Genomic DNA, 14,969 nt, shown 5'->3' with positions numbered 1-14,969 from the left:
ATTGACCTTTGAGGTGGTGAAAATCAAAAGTCCATATCACGCTTTGTTTGGGCGGCCGGCTTATGCTAAGTTCATGGCAAGGCCGTGTTATGTTTATCTGCAGCTTAAAATGCCAGGTCATAAGGGGACCATCACAGTACATGGGAGCAGGAAGATCGCTTTGGAATGTGAGGAAGGTGATGCGGCTTATGCTGAATCGGTTTGTGCCATGGAGGAGCTGAAGTTTTATAAAAACCAACTTGATCCGGCAGACATGACTTCTTGAAAAAGCCAACTACGGAACACGATCCAGCGTTGAAGTTTAAATCGGCCACAAATACTAAGATAGTTGACTTTGTTCCTGGCAATTCATCCAAACAGTTCAGTATCAGCGCTAACCTGGATCCCAAATAGGAAAGCGTGCTCATCGAGTTCATCCGTGAGAACCGGGACATCTTTGCATGGAAACCTTCTGACATGCCAGGTGTACCGAGGGAACTCGCTGAGCACACACTTAACATTGATCCTAAGTTTAAACCGGTCCGGCAGTTTCTCTGCCGCTTCAATGAAGAAAGGCGTAAGGCTATCGGTGAAGAGGTAGCTCGATTGTTGGCCGCAGGGTTTATCGTGGAGGTCTTTCACCCAGAGTGCTTGGCTAATCCGGTGCTGGTTCTTAAGAAAAACGCACTTGGCGTATCTGTGTAGATTACACAGACTTGAACAAAGCTTGTCCTACAGACCCCTTTACCCTCCCTCGTATTGATCAGATCATTGATGCTATGGCGGGTTGTGACCATTTGTGCTTTCTGGATGCTTACTCTGGTTATCATCAGATCAAAATGGCAGTTAAGGACCAGGATAAGACATCTTCCATCACTCTGGAGCCCTCTGTTATGTCTCCATGCCCTTCGGGCTTAAGAGTGCCCAGGCGACTTATCAACGCTATGTTCAGAATTGTCTTCATAAGCAAATTGGGCGTAATGTTCATGCATATGTGGATGATATTGTGATAAAATCCAGAAAGGAGGAAACATTGATAGGTGATTTGAGAGAAACCTTTGACAACCTCCGGGTTTACAAGATGATGCTCAATCCGGAAAAGTGTGTCTTTGGTGTCCCGGCAGGAAAACTCTTGGGATTTCTGGTATCGAACAGAGGTATTGAGGCTAATCCAGAAAAATCTCAGCAATCACATCTTTGGCGAAACCGACGTGTATCAATGACGTTCAACGTTTGGCCGGTCGGATTGCGGCTTTGAGCCGGTTTATCAGTCGGCTTGGGGAGAAGGCTATTCCTTTATATCAGATGCTGAAGAAAGCAGATGATTTTGTCTGGAGCGAGGCGGCTGATAAAGCATTTGAGGATCTGAAGAGGCAGCTAGTTGAACCGCCTGTGCTTGCAGCCCCGATCGATAAAGAGCCATTATTACTATATGTGGCTGCTTATGCCCGAGCTGTTAGCGTGGCTATTGTGGTGGAGCGCAAAGAAGTTGGAAAGGAGTATCTAGTTCAACGGCCACTTTATTATATCAGTGAAGTGCTCATTGAATCAAAGCAGAGGTATCCACATTGGCAGAAGCTGGTATATGGAGTGTTTATGGCAAGCCGGAAGCTTAAACATTATTTCTAGGGCCCTCCTATCACAGTGGTCAGTTCAACACCTTTGGGATATATCATTCAAAACAAAGAAGCAACTGGCCGGATTGCCAAGTGGGCTATCGAGCTTGGACCTCACGGGATCAAATATATAGCTCGCACAGCGATCAAATCCCAAGCACTCGTGGACTTCATCAATGATTGGATGGAGTTGCAGGAACCAGAGGAGAAGCCAGATAATATGCATTGCACTATTCACTTTGATGGATCCAGACAGTTGGAGGGCTCGGGGGCTGGAGGCATACTAACTTCCCCAAGAGGTGACAAGTTTTGTTATGTCTTCCGTTTAATGTTCCCTTGTACTAACAATGCAGCTGAGTATAAGGCTTTGCTCCATGGTCTTCGGATGGCTAAGGAAATGAACTTAAGCCGGGTCAAGTGCTTTGGGGATGCAGATCTGGTGGCTCAATAGGTGTCTGGCACTTGGGATTCTAAAGACCCACTCATGGCTGCATATCGGCGAGAGATGGACATAGTGGCTGGTCACTTCAAGGGTTATCAAGTGGACCATATAGACCAGCGAAAGAACGAAGCGGCGGACGCTTTAAGTCGCCTTGGTTCTCAGCGTAAACCGGTTCCACCAAATGTCTTTCTTGACGTGTTGCATAATCCGTCAGTCAGGGTACCAACAGAGGAAGAGTTGGTTATTCCTGATCCGGAGGCTTAATTGGTGGCGGCTTTGCATGTCATACCAGATTGGACAATCCCATATCTGGCTTACATGAACCAGGGCAAGTTATCGGACGATGAAACCTTGGCCCGACAGGTAATCCAGTGTTCCAAGTCCATGACCATAGTCAACAGGGAGTTACATCGTTACAGCGTCTCAGGAGCAATTCAGCGTTGTGTCTCTCCTCAAGAGGGTTGTGAGATTTTGCGAGAAATCCATGAAGGGGATTGTGGTCACCACGCCGGTTCAAAGTCTTTGGTTGCTAAAGCTTTTCACCACGGTTTTTACTGGTTAACAACTCATGCTGATGCGGAGGATTTAGTCAAGAGATGTGACGGTTGTCAAAAATTCACACGCCGTGCTCACATTCCGGCTCAGGAGTTGAGGATGATTCCAATAACTTGGCCGTTTGTGACTTGGGGGCTTGATATGGTTGGACCCTTCAAGTTATCCAAGGACAAAAAGACCCACTTGTTAGTGGCAGTTGATAAATTCACCAAATGGGTGGAAGCAGAGCCAATCAGTAAGTGTGATGCGGCCACGGCGGTTCAATTCATCAAAAAGGTGATATTCCGGTTTGGTTTTCCACACAGCATTATAACTGATAATGGTACTAATCTATCAAAGGGAGAGATGGAGGAATTTTGCCAACGTGAGCACATCCGGCTTGATATAGCATCGGTGGCTCACCCCCAGTCTAATGGTCAAGCAGAGAGGGCAAATCAAGAAATTTTACGAGGTATCAAACCCCGGCTTATGGTTCCTTTGAAACGGACACCGGGTTGTTGGGTTGAGGAGTTACCTTCTGTGTTATGGAGCATCAACACCACAGCCAACAGGTCTATGGGTTACACACCTTTTTTCATGGTTTATGGAGCAGAGGCAGTTCTTCCTAGTGACATCCGTCACGACTCGCCCCGTGTGACATCTTATGTTGAAACTGACAATGAGAAGGCACGTTAGGATTCCCTGGACCTGTTAGATGAAGAGCGTGATCTTGCAGCAGCACGTTCGGCGATTTATCAACAAGATCTCCGACGTTATCACAGCCACCGGGTTAAGACCAGAACCTTTCAAGAGGGCGATTTGGTGCTCTGGCTCATCCAGGATCAGACTGATATGCACAAGTTATCCCCACCTTGGGAAGGACCATTTGTGGTCAGCAAGAATTTGCACAATGGGTCATACTACCTCATTGATGTTCGAGAGCACAAAGACTCACGTAAATCGGAGGAGGAGACCAAGTGGCCGTGGAATATAGCTCTTCTTCGGCTTTACTATACTTGAGCCACATGCTCTTCATATGTACATATTTATGACAATGTATATATTATATAATAAACCGAAGCCTCGAATAAAGTAGAGTCTCTGTTCTTTTTACATCATGTGTGTGCCTATAAGGGTTTCTGCTAACAAAGCAAAATTTTGTTAAACTGGTCTCTGCAGCCGCACGGATACAAAGGGATTTCATTAGGGGGCTTGGTTGTTATCACACCATAGCTACACCTCTTGATAGGCGTTAAGCCACAAAGGCAATTATGTTGGGCCAAAGAGAGTGTTGCACAAAGCACAAACTCAAACATGGGCACCCACTGAGCACAGCTCACAAAGTTACTTGGGGGCTCTTTGTGCAAAGCAATAAAGAGTTTGAAAGGACCCTTGTAATTGGCTATCAAGCCACGGCTTGGAAGCCTGGTGTATTCACCTAAAACCCCGGGTTAACCTGCCTTCATCAAGTAAGCCACTCCTGTCCAGGTAATCCTGGTATGACCCGCCGAACGTTTGACAAGTCAATCTTCTACAGACCTTGAACTTGTCAAAGTTAAAATGACGATTGGTTAATTGGAGGCCCATCTTAAAAGGCTTTGTTAAACGGTTTAACTCAGAGGCCTGGCAGCCCATGAAAAGCCTCGATTTGGAACCTGGCGGCTCGTAAAAAGCCTCACATATTTCTTTTTTGAGTCCTATTTGCTAAGTTTGCTGCCTTTATTGAGGTTCATAATATGTTCTGATAAACCAGTGTCCTTGGCCCGGCTTGACTTTCAACTACACGTTCTCAGTACATGATCAGTTAAAAGCCGGCGTTCCTTACCCTGGTCTGGTTTGACTAAATCGCCAGTGCTATAAAGAAAACCCAGTGGTTATTATATCTTGGTACGGTTTATTATCATAATCCGGCAAAATAAGGATGGAGTTATCAACACTCCGGATTAGTGTTGACACCTTTACCATACAAGCAGTTGGTCAACCAACGAGGTATGTTGCACATATTACTTTTTATACAAAAACTTCGATTATTCATCTAAGTATTGTATATTTGTTGGGCATCATAACCCATCCAGTGGTAAACCGCTAGGATACTTTAAAGTTCTTGTATCCAGGAACACAGCTCATCATGGGCTATGCATAAATAGATCCCAAAAGTGGAACAAATTTTCACGAAGTGTCACAAAACATGCTCGATGGCATGGCAGATAAAGGAGTTTTTGCTATCCTATTACAAGAAGCTTCAAAGCGGCTACAAGTGCATAATTGTTTTTTGGCATTGGCATACAATATCTGGTAAACCGACTGCTGGTTTAAGACGCTTTGTTTGGACAGTTTGATGGTTGAGGGTTAGTTGGTGCGATCACTTCTTCTTCATCCCTCCCCAGACGCTGGAAATCAACTGTCGACCAATCGACTCCAGTTAAAGCTTGAAACATGGCCTCTTCATGGATAAGGCTGGAGGGGTTAATATCAGGAGCAAAGGTATGCTTACGGATTGGAGGCACAAGTTCTTCGACTTCATGGATTTCGGCAGGCTGTCTCTTCCCTTCAGCATCATAAGCCAGTTGGAAATGAGACAAGTCTTTGTCCTCTGCCAGTTTGTTGGCTATTGGCCGCATTTCTTTGGTCAGCCTTCGGAGGTCATCATTGTCGAAGTTTGAACCGTCCTCCTTTACACCTGGATATCCTTTAATAATGTCCTCCGCTTCAAGATCTGGAATCCATGCCTTGGCTCGGAATAGTGCGGTTAATGCGCCTGCTCTTGCAGCTGCCTTCTGCAGTTTGGTAAGCCGGGCTGGTAACATGGCCAGCTTCTCAAGAGTTTCCTTTATCAGTGATGGTGCCGGTTTATTGTAAGCCGCAGTGCAAATAGCCCGCTGGGACCCAAAGTACAACTGTTCAATCAAGGTATACGCCGCTTTAAGCTTCATCCGCATATCTGTGCCCAGATGAGCAATACGAGTGCCTGTTACGGTTTAAAATCAGCGTTCTGGTCAATGATAAGGTTCCATGAATTGGACAAACTGCACAAGGAGATACTTACCAAAGAGAGCGGAAGTCATGGTGTTGATTTGTTGTTTCAAACCAGCTAGTTCATCTACAATTGGTTTTAGGGCTGCTTCCGCATCCTCAGCTCTTTTGGTTAAACCCATTTTCTCAGTTTCCCAGTCAGCACGATCTTTGTTAAAAGACTCTTTCAGCTGTTCCATCGCTGCCAGGGCTTTGGTCAGCTCCTCTTTGGCTTCCGTAGCTTCTGCTTGTTGGGACTTCACGTTCTCTTGCAAATCATCAGTCTGGGCATCTCTATTGCTTAGTTCGGCCTACAACAGTGAAGAAATGTCAAACAACAGGATATATATTTTCTAAGTACAAAGTGTATACCAAGTTATGCACTTCGTACTTGGGGGCTAATGCCTATTTGCTCCGATTCACTACATCTTTTATAATGTCTCCAAAACAATGCAAGCATTATCCTTGCCACTTGGGGGCTAATGTACATCTGTTCAAAACGGACGCATGGATTAAAACCCGGATTACCTTGCAAAGCTAAACTGGCCTTTGGGGACTACGCTGAGGAAAGCTATATCATTACATTGGTAAAGTATCGGCCTTGGTGTTCACTAAGGACCTAACATTTTAAGGGTCAGTCGGAGAGACTTAAAGTGTTACAAAGACCCGGTTTATAATTAACATCATAAAACGGCCCTTGGGGGCTACTTGGGCTAGCATTTCAACTTTGGAATCAAGAAGTAAAGGGAGATGAAAATACCTCATAGCGTTCCTTCATCAAATTCACCAAACCGTCTTCATAGTCACGGTTTGAGTGCAGACGGTTTAAGAAACCGGAGTGAAGCTCTTCAGCGTTGAGATGGGCATAACTTGATAAGTCAGTACTCCATTTTCTCTTTTCCCTAGCAGCACGCTCTTCTTTGGCACTATGTTGGGCCAAGATTACGGGATGGCCAGGAGAGTTGTGGCCCATGCCAGTAATGATAACATCATCTCCTTGGCCTTCAGTGGTTTTTGCGGGTGATGACGGAGTTTCAGTATCTCTCATCGGACTAGCCCGGTTTGGAGCTACCGGTTCAATGTCAGGCACGGCAGGATTAGCTTCTGGTGGTTCATCAGTATTCCGATCTTGAAGGGGCGGTTCATCAGAGGCGGCTTCAGGATGAGGACCCTCCGGTTCACGAGTTTGGTCTGGTTCACCTCTTTGCTCTTCTTCAAAAACTGCTTGGTCTTCTTACGGATTGTTGACCCAAGCTTTCTTGCTGGGTCTGGCTTTGGCTCTACAAATAAATTAAAAGAGGGTTAGCATCTTATTCAAGATTTGTAACGCATTGGAAGAAAGGGTTTGAAAACTTACCCATCCACAGTTTATAGAGGAGGGAGTTGGGTTGCTATCGACTCGCCAGAGGATGAGGGAGGTGCCACCTGATAATTTGAATCGGACGGATTAAGAGGTTGTCTGAAATAACCTGCCTTGGGATAAGAATTGTCAGAAGTGGAAGAGCCCTCAGACCGGCGCTTCCGAACCGGGGTATCAGGTAAACCGGCCGAAGTGACCTGTTGGCCACTGTGTCGGGTTATCCGGCGAGCATCATGCTGCCGTGTCTTCAAAATAAATGTTGGGTCCAAGTAAGCAAGAGGATGAGAAAAGCTTACTTTCCGGACTGCTTGATAGGTTGTATGTGTTGGCATAGATTCTGAACCGGAGGAAAGGGTAATTACCTCTACGTCATCAGGTTGGCTGCCTTCTACGTCCTCCTAATAAAGATCATTGTTAATGAGGTGCATGAAAAGGGAGCCAAGTGAGTCAAGTTCTACCTCAACTTCTGGATCATCAGCATCTTCATCAAGTTCCATGTTGATCCGGTCAGCCGTTTTCCGCTTTGAGGTCCGCTTGACGGCTTTGGTTTTGGGACAGGATGGTTTGACCGCTTTATCCCCGGTTGGCTTTACCGCTTTATCTATGGATTTCCGTTTCTAGAAGGGATCATCACCCTATTCATACATAAACAGAAGAAGGATTACAAGTTGAACAAGTTAAAGATATCAAAGATGAAAATGAACTATAGTGCTTACATCAGGCGGTTTGTTCTTAGTATAGAAGGGGTTCAAGCCGGTTTGACGACAGACTGATTCCGATTCATTCAAAATTTTCTTTACGCCTTTAGTGACCTCTTCATTGGTCACCTGAATGTTGATATGGCGTTGAGGGTCTTCAACATCACCGGTGTATTCGCACATTAAACCGGGGCGGCGACTTAGCGGCAAGACGCTCCAAGATATCCAACAGTGCACGAAATCAACGCATGTTAAACCGTTGGCCATAAAGGCCCGGAGCTTGGTGAGTTGAGGGGAATATTTGGCCCGTTCTGCAGAACTTAAGCGTTGTGGCATTGGATGGGTGTTGGAAAGCCGGTGATCACGATAGCCTGGAAGGGGATTCTCATCTTTAGGAGAAGTATCTCTGTAGTGAAACCAAGTCTGGTTACATTCCTTAGGGTGGTTGTGCAGTTTGGCATGAGGGAATTCAACTTCCTTCCGCTTTTGAATTGAGACACCACCAAGTTCAGTATTGGGGCCATTTACAAACTCTATAGGCCAGTTCAGATGAAAAAAGTCCCGGAACAGCTCAGCAGTGGGCTCTTCTTGCAAGTATGCTTCATAGAAAACATGGAAGTTGCATATATTGGACACCGAGTTGGGTCCAATATCTTGAGGATGGAGTTGGAAACTGGCAAGAACATCCCGGAAAAACTTTCACCCTGGCGGTTTGAAGCCACGGCCTATGTGGTCGACAAAGATCACTACCTCACCCTCCCTTGGGGCAGGAGGATTCTCTGTTCCTGGAACTCGCCACCGGATTATCGTCTTCTTTGGCAAGGTGCCGATACTAACCATTTCGTTCAATTGATCTTCGGTGATCCGGGAGGGGGCCCAGTTGCAAGCGGCAACTATTTGGCCATTGTGAAATGAAAAACTGAAAAGGAAATGCTAGTTTACGAGTCATTCATGGAGGAGCGCAAGATGCAATGGAATAAACATATACCGATATGTGAAATTGCATAAACCGGAGACTAATATAATAGTGAATGACAAGGTCATATGAAGGGCATACATGTGTTGTTAAACTGGACTATTACCATCAACGTGCAGAAGGTTTGCCGGTTTACTAGGGGACTAATGGTATGAGATAGATTGTTTTTACAAAGGTAAACCGCCTAGATGGTAAAGAGGATACAGATCTAAGGCGAAGAGGGTTAAGTAAGGTAAAAACAGGTTTCACAGGATCACAGTGGCATTTTGGATCTACCACAAGTCAGGAAAAGAAAATGATTTAGACCTAAAAGGAAAAAAGGTTGGTCCCGAAACAGTTCATAAAGGACTACATCAGTTTTTTGCGCATAAGGGTTTGTGGTGGTAACAGAAGATTAGCCATGGCATGGGATACGTCAAGTGTCAAGTGTCCATCTATAGACTAAGGAGGAACAGGGAAGAACAGCACCGAAGCCCCGATGAACTTCAAAGAACTGCGAAGAACAAGGAAACCCTAATGGATCTAGAAAGGAAGGAGGAAAGGACTTACTGCGGACGCGGAAGCAGCGGAGGTGTGCTGCGGAACTCTGGTACGAACAGGTTGATGCAGCAGCCAACGGTGAGGCAGAGGCGAGGCTTGACGATGGTGGCGGCGCTCAGGTGCGGAGACATCGCAAGGAAGAAGAAGGGATGAAGGGGTAATGGAAAGAAAAGAAAGGGGTCCTCTGCCCCTATTTATAAGGCGAAGCGATAAAACGGCAAGTGCGGGAATCGAGGAGCTCAAAAATGGATAATTAATAATCGTGTCGCCTCGATGACTGGATACGCATTAATGAAGGTAATCCTCAGCTTCAACTAAAGATGACATCAGGGCGGTTTGTTATGGTCCAGGAACATGACGTCACGGCGGTTTACAAGATCAAAGTGAAAATGCAAAGGAGGAATTTTTCTAAGTGATGAAGATTGACATGAACCAGTTAAAACCAATCTGGGGCCTAATGTTAGGGATATTACTACTAGACGTAAACTAGCCAGGAATAGCCGGATTAGCTTTATGAAGATTAGAAGCCCATGAAGGCGTAAGAATGATGACGCTTTACGAAGGCCCAAGGCCTAGAGGCGAGTTAAGGCATGTAGATATAAACCGACTTAATTGTGTAAATTGCTTTGTAAGATAGGAAGTGTAGAGACCGAACTGGACATGTTTATGATCCGGCTTCGGGACTATGTCAACCGGCGGGCATCAACCTGTGTATATAAAGGGACGACCCGACAACGGTTGAGGGACAGACAACAACTCGAGAGCCAGACAAAGCGGATTCGCTCCCTGGCCTTCGAAACCCTAGCAATACCAATCACAACTAGACGTAGGCTTTTACCTTCATCGAAGGGGCCGAACTAGTATAAACTCCCCGTGTCCCCTTGTCCGGTTTAACCCCTTTAAGCTAACCCGTTGCGATGGCTCCACGACTAAGTCCTTTCACAAGGACATCTGCCGTGACAAACCCACGACACAACCCCTCCCAAGCCTCTTCCCCCGAGCTGCCGAGCCTCTCTGACCCCTCCCCATCGCCATGGCTGCCGCCTCAGTTCTTCTTTGATTCTGGTGATGCCGCGCCCCTCTCTCCTTTCTCTCACCACCACTGCCCTCCCCAGGGTCCGGTGAGCCTCCCTGTTGCCTTGCCCACCCCGTTCCCCCACCGGAGCCACCCAACTGCCCAACCCCGCCGCCCTTTGTCCTCGCGCTTCGTCGTCCCTAAAGCCACCTTCGGCGCCCGCGCAACCCTCCCCTAGATGCGGTCCTCGCCAGCGGCCTCTTCCACGCCGTCTCCAGGTTCCGCAGCTCATCGGAGCGACGAGCCCGCGCTGGAGCCAGCGCCCTCACCGTCGCGTCGGGAGCAGAGGAGGAGAAGGAAGGAGGAGAGGAGGAGAGAGAAGAACCCCGCGGACCCCACCTGGCAGCGACCCAGGGCGTTGACCCGTTCCTGCCAGCGTGGATAAGTTGTTGGGCCCCACCCCTCGCGCGACCCCACTTGCCATTGACCGCTCCGCCACGTCAGATCAGTGGAGACGTACTCACCGGAGTACGCTTTCCCTTCGCAAAAATGCCTTTCGTCTCTTCTTCAGGTCAGAATACGTTTTCCTCTCAGGAAAGCGTATTTACTTTGTACTACGGCTTGAAATGCATTTTCTCTGATCTGAAGGCGTATTCTTCTAAATGCGCTTTCTATTTTTCAACTCAGGAGCCTGGCTGTAGAAATATTTTTACAGATTGGTCCCTGAACTTCGTCGGGCTATAACTTTTTGCTCGAGACTCCGATTGAGGTGAATCCAACGCTCACGTCTTCGTCTCATCGAACTCTTTCCACCGGTATCATTTTCATTTTGTTCTCACATAGTGAAAATGACCACTTTGCCCTTGCATGTAAACAGCCCCCTCCGAGAGAGAACTGTTTTCGGCAAATCTTTCCGCGATCGTTTCACACATCTCCCTGAAGTATTTGTCGACCCCCTGGCAAGAAAACCTCTTATCATGAGCCCTGAACTTGCATGTTGACTTTTCTTGCACCTCGTGTGTGTGTTTAGTTGCAGTAGTTTCTTGTTTGTTCCATCTATTGTTATTTCATTCATGCTATATAATTTTGTTATCTGTCTTGCATGCTTATACTTTCATGAAATAAGTTGACATGCTAGTTTGCTGTTGTTACTGATAATATCATGCCTCTGTCTAGTTTATTTTCATGTTAGTATTATCGATGTCAATTCTGTTGCACTGATAAGTTTGCTAGTACTTGGTATTGCCATGTTTCGCATGCTATCATTGTTCGTTTGAAATGCTTGATGTTTTGTTACTACATTGGTATGTTGCATGTTAGTTTTTTCATTCATGTTAATAATGATCGCATGATGATTGATGATGGAGAAGTTAATAATATGACTTAATTACAAGCCTCCTCCGTCATCACTGGGATATCACAGTGCCACCCAACTCGAGCTTTCTCCAGTGCAACCACATTTACCTTATGGGGAGGTCCTAGCTGGGTCTATTGTCATGCCTCTCGCCGATGCCTCCCGCGAGGGAAGGTTATGGTCATGCGCTACCCTGATCAGATAGGCGGACATAACCTTGTGTGCTCGTTTTTTTTGTCAGAACGCTTTGGTCCGCACGTATGGGAGTGCGAGGCCAGGGTTCTGTGGTGTGGGTAAAGTGCGCTACCTCAATAGAGTGTATGTTTATTCTATCGATAGCCGCGTCCTCGGTCATGGGAAAAAGTTTGTAGTAGGTCACACTATCGGATCTTGGTCGAAATGGAGGATAAACCTGCTAATAACTTGTGTGATAATTAAAATGTGATAAATCTTGTGATGACTTGGACTTTGGGAAAATCGTGAGAAGTCATGCTGATGTGTTGATATGACCCCGAGACGAGGTCTCGGTAAGTCATGTGTGGGCTCCGAGGAGCCGTGGCAGAGTAAGTGATTGTTGCATAAGTTTAATACAACATGTCTTCATGGAAGGTAAATGGTAGTTTATTTCCAGCATAGTTTCATGATGTTATGCCATGTTTTGATATGCTATGCTTTGTTGTGTTATGTTAGAAGTAAAATTTGATATGCCATGCTAGTAGATGCTATGATGTTGTTCATGCTTAGTTTGATTTATGATTCTAGTTAATATCATTGCCATGCTTAGAAGTTGTGTTTAAATAGACTGTTGCATATGCTTGGTTCTTTCTTTGTCACTTGTTTGTTTGGATGCTATGTATTTGGTTGTCTTGCAAGTACATTCAATGTATTGACCTGGCGTGTCATGCCAGTTTTGTAGGTCGTGACCAAAGTGTTTGCTTGTTCCGTTGTGCTAGGCCGTAATCTTGCCAGTCCTGTGAGTTGTGGAGCCCAGCCTAAGTGAGATGCTGCCAACCCAAGACTTCCGCCGCTAGTTAAATAGACATCCGCTGGAATTTAATAGCCTTAGGGCTATGCCAGATAATTGTATTCATCAATGATGTAATCTTATACACATGTAGTTGATGAATATTGTTATACCTGGAATGCTGTATCATGGACATGTCGTGCGTTAGGTGTTATCCTGGGCTGACGTGCGAAGGCCCCCTGCTCCATGCGGATCGGAGTGCCACAAGGCATACTAGTGACACTCTGTTTGTCTATGTATTCACACATGTACTAAGTTTCTGGTTAATACAATTCTAGCATGAATAATAAACATTCATAATGATATAAGGAAATATAAATAAAAACTTTATTATTGCCTCTAGGGCATATTTCCTTCAGTCTCCCACTTGCACTAGAGTCAATAATCTAGATTACATTGTAATGATTCTAACACCCATGGAGTCTTGGTGATGATCATGTTTTGCTCGTGAGAGGGGCTTAGTCAACGGGTCTGCAACATTCAGATCCGTATGTATTTTGCAAATATCTATGTCTCCCTCGTTGACTTGAGCGCGGATGGAATTGAAACATCTCTTGATGTGCTTGGTTCTCTTGTGAAATCTAGATTCCTTTGCCAAGGCAATTGCACCAGTATTGTCACAAAATATTTTCATTGGACCCGATGCACTAGGTATGACACCTAGATAGGATATGAACTCCTTCATCTAGACTCCTTCATTTGCTGCTTCTGAAGCAACTATGTATTCCGCATCACACGTAGATCCCGCCACGACGCTCTGCTTAGAACTGCACCAACTGACAGCTCCACCATTCCATGAAAATACGTATCTAGTTTGTGACTTAGAGTCATCCGGATCAGTGTCAAAGCTTGCATCAACGTAACCGTTTACGACGAGCTCTTTGTCACCTCCATAAACGAGAAACATATCCTTAGTCCTTTTTAGATATTTTAGGATGTTCTTGACCGCTGTCCAGTGATTCACTCCTGGATTACTTTGGTACCTCCCTGCTAAACTAATAGCAAGGCACACATCAGGTCTGGTACACAGCATTGCATACATGATAGAGCCTATGGCTGAAGCATATGGAACATCTTTCATTTTCTCACTATCTTCTGCAGTGGTCAGGCATTGAGTCTGACTCAATTTCACACCTTGTAACACAGGCAAGAACCCTTTCTTTGCTTGATCCATTTTGAACTTTTTCAAAACTTTATCAAGGTATGTGCTTTGTGAAAGTCCAATTAGGCATCTTGATCTATCTCTTTAGATCTTGATGCCCAATATATAAGCAGCTTCACCGAGGTCTTTTATTGAAAAACTCTTATTCAAGTATCATTTTATGCTATCCATAAATTCTATATCATTTCCAATCAACAATATGTCATCCATATATAATATCAGAAATGCTACAAAGCTCCCACTCACTTTCTTGTAAATACAGGCTTCTCCAAAACTCTGTATAAAACCATATGCTTTGATCACACTATCAAAACATATATTCCAACTCCGAGATGTGTGCACCAGTCCATAAATGGATCACTAGAGCTTACGCACTTTGTTGGCACCTTTTGGATCGACAAAACCTTCTGGTTGCATCATATACAACTCTTATTTAAGATCCATTAAGGAATGCAGTTTTGACATCCATTTGCCAAATTTCATAATCATAAAATGTGTCAATTGCTAACATGATTCGGACGACTTAAGCATCGCTACGGGTGAGAAGGTCTTATCATAGTCAACTCCTTGAACTTGTCGAAAACCTTTTGTAACAAGTCGAGCTTTGTAGATAGTAACATTACCGTCAGCATCAGCGTCAATCTTCTTCTTGAAGATCCATTTATTCTCTACGGCTTGCCGATCATCGGGAAAGACAACCAAAGTCCACACTTTGTTCTCATACATGGATCCCATCTCAGATTTCATGGCCTGAAGCCATTTCGCGGAATCTGGGCTCATCATCGCTTCCTCATAGTTTGTAGGTTCGTCATGGTCAAGTAACATGACTTCCAGAATAGGATTACCATACCACTCTGGTGCGGATCTTACTTTGCCTGACCTATGAGGTTCAGTAGTAACTTGATCAGAAGTTTCATGATCATCATCATTAGCTTCCTCACTAATTGGTGTAGGAATCACTAGAACTGATTTCTGCGATGAACAACTTTCCAATAAGGGAGCAGGTACAATTACCTCATCAAGTTCTACTTTCCTCCCACTCACTTCTTTCGAGAGAAACTCCTTCTCTAGAAAGGATCCATTCTTAGCAACGAATATCTTGCCTTCGGATCTGTGATAGAAGGTGTACCCAACAGTCTCCTTGGGGTATCCTATGAAGACACATTTCACCGATTTGGGTTCGAGCTTATTAGGTTGAAGCTTTTTCACATAAGCATCGCAGCCCCAATCTTTAAGAAATGACAACTTGGGTTTCTT

The sequence above is a fragment of the Triticum aestivum genome, chromosome 3A (assembly GCF_018294505.1).
Source record: "Triticum aestivum cultivar Chinese Spring chromosome 3A, IWGSC CS RefSeq v2.1, whole genome shotgun sequence".
Taxonomy (NCBI): domain Eukaryota; kingdom Viridiplantae; phylum Streptophyta; class Magnoliopsida; order Poales; family Poaceae; genus Triticum; species Triticum aestivum.
The sequence above is the reverse complement of the archived record's forward strand: the minus strand, read 5'-3'. Positions refer to the sequence as shown.